The 6,392-nt window shown below is 40.1% G+C and overlaps 1 pseudogene; it reads right to left on the reverse strand.

Annotated features, from left to right (window-relative positions):
- Nucleotides 1–3,865: 3,865 nt before the first annotated feature.
- LOC147848784 (uncharacterized) lies at nt 3,866–4,818 on the reverse strand (annotated as a pseudogene).
- Between the last annotated feature and the right edge of the window lie 1,574 nt (nt 4,819–6,392).

The following is a 6,392-nucleotide window of genomic DNA, read 5'->3' on the forward strand; positions in this document are numbered from 1 at the left end:
ATTGAATGGCTCATCAGAGAAGAGGCATCTTTGATTGTAGGTATAACCACCACGAAGTGGCATCACTATGATGTGGGTTGACTTTTATGGTGTGTCAGTCTGGTGGGAGATGAGGATCGCGGCCATACAGTGCCCTGAATGGACTCACCTTGGTGGATTCTTGTATCGAGGTGTTGTATGCGTGTATCGCGAACGGCAATACTTGATCCCATGATTGATGTAAAGGATCAAACATAGGCGGCAATAGTTTGTTTAATGGTTTTATTCATTCTCTCCGTGAGGCCATTAGTTTGGGGATGATACGACGATGTAAACAACTGCTTTATTCCCAAACTCTGTGTGAGAAATTGCATCACTTCGCTTCGGAACTGTGATCCTTGATCTGAAAGAATTTGGTGAGGGCATCCGTGAGGAAAACTCCCCCTTTGTAGAAGGGTGTGGTGACTGTATTTGATGTTGCATCCGGTAAGGCAACAGCTTCGCACCAACGTGTCAAGTATTCTGTAATTACCAAAATATATTTGTTTCCTTGTATTGATGTTGGGAACGGGCCCATGAGGTCCCATCCCATCATCTCAAAAGGTTCCTTGACTTCAATGGGTGTCAAGGTACCGTATGTGGACTGTGGGTTTTTTACGGTCTGACATGTGGGGCATGTTTGTAGGAATGTAGAGATAGATTGTCTTAATTTTGGCAAACAATACATTGAACAAATGTGATGGAGGAGCTTATGGAAACCGAAATGACCCGTCAACCAATGATTATGATAGAATTCGAGATAAGTTGCTCATAATGCCTCCGGTAAATACAGACGTGGAGGGAGGCCTTGACTAATAAAATGGAGTATGTTGTCAATTAAAACAAAATGACGGTATACCTGCTTGTCATGGCTATGTTGTATTCGCAGGATGAGGTCCTTAATCACAGGGTCTTGCTGTTGCATTTGTGCTATTTGCTGTGGCTGAAACATAGTTCTAGCCATACGTCCCATTCGTGTCATACTCAAACGCCAATATTCGTATCATACTCATACGTGAAAAGGCTCCAAGTATGATTGAAATCCATACGCGGTACATAGATATATTATATATAGATATGGTGTATATGGTGTACATAGTGTGTGTGTGTGTGAGGGGGAGAGAGAGAGAGAGAGAGAGAGAGAGAGCGTGTGTGATCTAGAGAGAGAAGCCCTGTTTTGCATGTGTGAGGAGACAGTGATTGAGTGTATATCTAGACTCTAGAGAGAGAGAGAGAGAGAGGAGCTATGGGTTTTGTCTGTGTGAGGGAGTATGTAATATGTATATTAGATATCTAGATTTTGTAGAGAGAGAAAATATGTCAGTTCTCGTGTGAGAGAGAGAGAGAGTGTGTGTATGTGTGTCAGATGTCACTTCTATTCACAAAATATTATGAATATCAAAAATTAAAAAAACCAAAAAAAAGTCAAAAAAAGAAAGAAGCCAAACGAATATCGCGTATCATACGCGTACGTTTGCAAACGTTCGCGTACGTCCAGTAAATTGGACGTACGCGAATATTAGGAACTATGGGCTGAAATGGGAGGTCATTAGAATCCTCCGCCCATTGTGCGGCATGGTACTCCATTCGAGATAAAGCATCAGCAATCGTGTTGGATGCTCCTCTCCGATAAATCATTGTAAAATTGTATTCTTCCAAAATGAGTGCCCATCGTAATAGTCTTCCCAATGGGTGAGTTTTTTGGATGAGTGATACCAATGGCTGGTGATCCATTTCTACTTGGATGGATGTTCCATGCAGGTAAGGGTGGAACTTCTGGAATGCCCAAACAATTGCCAAGAACTCTTTTTCTGTCATAGAGTAGTTTTGCTCTAATTTCGTCAATGCTCTACTGATGTATGCTATCGGGTGCCAGTCGTCGTTGTCATCTTGTTGCAGGAGCACAACCCCTATTCCATAATTGGAAGCATCTGTTTGAAGGCGGAAGACTTTGCTAAAGTCTGGGAATGCCAAGGTTCCCGCATCCTTGATTAATCTTTTGCGTTTCTCAAAACTTTGCGTACAATTTGCTGACCATTGATATTTTGATCCTTTTTTCAATAGTAATCTTAAGGGAGCTGTGACCATGGCTAGATTAGGAATAAACCGTAGTGAAAAGTTCACAAGGCCAAGGAAGCTTTGTAGGGACTTGATGTTGCTTGGAGTTGGATAATTAGCAATGGCTCGAATCTTAGTAGGGTCAAGTTGGATGCCTTTTGAGGATATCATGAATCCTAAAAATCGTAATTCCATTGCTCCCCATTTCCACTTCTTAAATTGTAGTTGTAGGTTATATTTTTGGATGCGTAGGAGGACTTCTTGTAGAACTTGAATATGTTGTGACCAGTCAGCAGTGTGTATCAGTATATCAACGAGGTAGACCAGTATGACTCCTTTATGGATTAGGTCTTGAAAAATGGTGCTCACCATTCTTTGAAATGTGTTGCCTGCATCTGATAATCCGAAGGGCATTCTCTTAAATTGGTATAAGCCATGTTGTGTTCTAAAAGTTGTCTTGTGTTTATCTTCAAGTCGCAGGGGTATTTGCCAATACCCTGAAGCCAGATCTAAGGATGTAAAGTATCTTGACTTACCGAGTTGGTCGATTAAATCGTCGATGCGCGGTAATGGATACCTGTCGTGCTTTGTAATTTAATTTAGTAACCAGAAATCAATGCAAAATCTGAATGTACCGTCATCTTTTCTGACCAGATGACGTTATGATACCCATTCACTGCTAGACGGCTCAATAATATCCTTTTGGAGCATTTCTTGGATTGCAGTGTTTATCCGTTGATGATCAAGTGGTGACCGCCTTCTAGCTGCCATTCGCACCGGAGGAGAGTCTGTTGTGGGTATGGCGTGTTGCACTTGTAAAGTTACTTGAGTTGTCTTTTCTGTCTTCATAAAGATTCTCGGGAACTTCCCGAGTAGGCGACGGAGATCGGCCAAACGTGATTATGTTGGTTCTATTTTGTTGAGAATCAAGCTCAACTTGGTCTAGTGTGTGAACTCACCTTGAGAGTGAATAAACACTTCAACGGTCAAGAGTCACCTCTTTGTATTCTAGCATTTAGTACGAGTCATAGAATCATATTCTATGACACATAACTTATGAGCATTCACATTCCCCATGCTCCATGAGTCTTGTAGTTAATGATGAGAGATGGTGACTATATAAAGCACCCTCCTCCCACCTCGTAATGTGTCGAGTCTTTCTCCTTTGTTAATATACTTTTACCTTGCGTATACTCTGTGTCTTACTTCTCACTCACTCACTCACACACACACACTCTCTCTCTCTCTCTCTCTCTCTCTCTCTCTCTCTCATACACACACAATTCACACCTATTCCGCTACATAAGAATCATACCTGATTCTTGACATATTTGGATTTGAGTATGCATGATCTGTGTGCTAGTATGAGGTGTGTTAAGAAGGGGAATTGTGGTGCAAGGCCTAAGATGTGGAAGAACTAATGTATGTGTGTCAAAATCCAATTGGGCCCCATGCTTAACAAACCAATCACATCCTAATGTTAAAGGAAATAGTTGTTTTGGTAGGACATAGAATGAATGGACAAAAGTATGTTGTGCTAGTGTGAAAGTGCAATGTGCATGTGTGAATGATTTATAGAGTTTTTGCTTGTCGCCAAAAATTACATGGATTAGTGGTGCAGATGATGTTGGTAAGTGCAACTGATTAACTATATCTAAACTAATTGAAGAGATTGTGCTACTTGAATCTAGTAATGCTTCATGTGATGTATTTTGAATACATGCTATTGTGGAGCAGATTATTCGGCTGGAAGATGTAGCGGCTTGGAAGTGTGGGAGTTGCTCTTCCTTCAACGTCCCGCATTGATGTTTTCTTGTATGTCGGCCAGAGATGTGGAATCTACCAACTGGATTTGTGCGTTTTGATGGTGTCTAGATGCGGCGAATTTCCTGCAATATTTCTTTACATGACCATAATTATTGCAGTAAAAACAACGGGGGTGTCCTTGAGTGTCTCGACTTGGGAGTTGCTTCTTAGCATTAATTTGTGCATTTTTTATGTCAATATCCATCGGGCATGCTATGGATTCAACTTGATGCTTCTGATTGTTTTGTTGTGGCATTGCAGGTGCCTACGACAATTCCATATAATCAAGTGCTTCTATACGTTGGGCGATTTGTATGGCCATTTGGAAGGTTGTCGGCCCTTGATCTTTTACTCTCCTATAGATGTCATGTCTCATCCTAGGCAGCAAGAAATATAGCTTCATAGTCTCTTTCATGTTTGGATCGACTCGAAGTAAGAGTGTTTTAATCTTACTGCAAACTGTGCTACTGGTTCATGTGTTTGTTGACGCATGTTACCTAATTGTTGCAGGGCTATTTGTGTTATATCGTTATTGGCGAAGTGTTGTACCATTTGTTCGTGCAGGTATGACCAATCTTGTTTTACTTCTTTTGGTTGTTGAATAAACCAGGTTGCTGTGACATTTTCCAATACCGTGCGCAGTTCTAGGGCTTTTCTATCATCACTCCATTTATGATAGCCAACGACATTATCAAAGTGATCTAGCCAAGCTAATACGTCTTTTGTTGGCAGGCTGGAAAATGATTGTGGTCTAATTCGGGAGTCCTTCTGTTTCTCTGTGTTGTTTCCTGTTTGTTGTGATTGATTAGTTAACCAATTCATTATTGCTTGATTTGTGTGGTTTACCTGCATCATCATTGCTAACATAGCTTGAAGCATTTGCTCAGTTGCATTGCTTCGAGAGGTTTGTTCCACGAACTCTGGTTGCATACTCATTGTGTTGTTGAAATCTGATGTCTACATCTTTGTGTAGTTGATGCTCTCTTGAATTCGCGTCTTCTCGGCTGGTTACTTGTGAGCTCAGCGGCTGCCTCTATGTGATGATCAGTGGGATACTTGTGTGTGATGATCGGTGGGCTGCTTCTATGTGATGATTAGTGGGTGTGTGACGATGGTTGATCTAAAAATGCCCGTGATTTCCACCAATGTAATGTGCTCAATTACCAACCCCTTCCTCTCTTGGTAGGCATCTCTCTTTATAAGGTTTCCCACCTTTCTTGGCTCTACCCCTAGTTAGTTACAAGTTTGTTGGTTCCTCTTGGGACCAAACCATCTAGCGTGGTCCCCCATAGCAATGGGCCCGGTTTGGGTTCGGTTTGGGTGCCTTGAAACCAAACCAAACTGTTTATGAACATTCGAACATTTAAACCAAACCATTTTTAAAAAAAAGTAAACTAAACCATTTAAACCAAAACCGTTTAGGGAAAAAGTTAAAACCAAACGAACCATTTAATAAAAAGTTTAAACCTACCCCATTTAAGCCAAGCTAATTAAAAAATTAATTAAATAAAAATACACGAAATTAAATAAGCATTTATGTTTAAATAAATAAATAAGATTAATTGAGCCATTAAATTAAATAAACAATTAAGTTAAGTGAATTAAACCAATGAAAAACATTAATTAAACCATTAAATTACATAAACATTTAATGGATAAAAAAAGGTAGCCCAAAAACCTATAAACCCTAGTTTCAAAACCAAACCAAACCGTTTATTATTAATTAAAACCAAACCAAACCATTTAATTATTTTGAACTTATAAACCTTTAAACCATTGTTTAACGGTTCGGTTCGGTTTAAGCCAAAACCGGGCCCATTGCTAGTCCCCCACACATGACAATATACATAAATATAAGGGAAAAGTACCTTGAAGTTTGTCTATTTACCAGAATGCCCTTGGAAGTTCCAAATTTACCAAACTACCCCTATGTCCAAAAAATTATACTTTATAAAGTAATTATACACTCAAATCTATAAGCCCTATTTACCAAATATGGAATAAATGGACCCGAACTAGCCCTATTTACCAAATATTTGAGTAAATAATTACTTTATAAAGTGTAATTTTTTGGACATAGGGGTAGTTTGGTAAATTTGGAACTTCCAGGGGCCTTCTGGTAATAGGTAAACTTCTAAGGGTATCCTAGTACTTTTCCCTAAATATAATTCATTGTATTGCAATTTGCAATCATAATATGTATTTAATACTAGTAAAACCAGATGGACTTTCTTCTGTTGCGTTACATAACGGCCAATGCACATGGCGGCCATGACCCCCCCGCCCCCCCCAGCCTTCTTGACGATTTCCAATGGGAAGAATCCCCATTGCCAGCAAGCCTTCTTCTTTTAGTTAATTCGTATGGGTCTTTGAACTCCCATAACTGAGCAATCGTGAACGGAAGCATTCCGCGTACGCTCGTTCCACCGTAATCCCCAGTGTTCGGAGAAACCCCCGGTTACACAATTCAGAAAGTGCCAAGGCAACAAGCCCATCTCACCTTCAACAAA

This window comes from Azolla caroliniana, unplaced genomic scaffold (genome assembly GCF_043228905.1).
Source record: "Azolla caroliniana isolate FFs.n. ecotype wild unplaced genomic scaffold, voAzoCaro1.0.p SCAF_223, whole genome shotgun sequence".
NCBI classification, from domain to species: domain Eukaryota; kingdom Viridiplantae; phylum Streptophyta; class Polypodiopsida; order Salviniales; family Salviniaceae; genus Azolla; species Azolla caroliniana.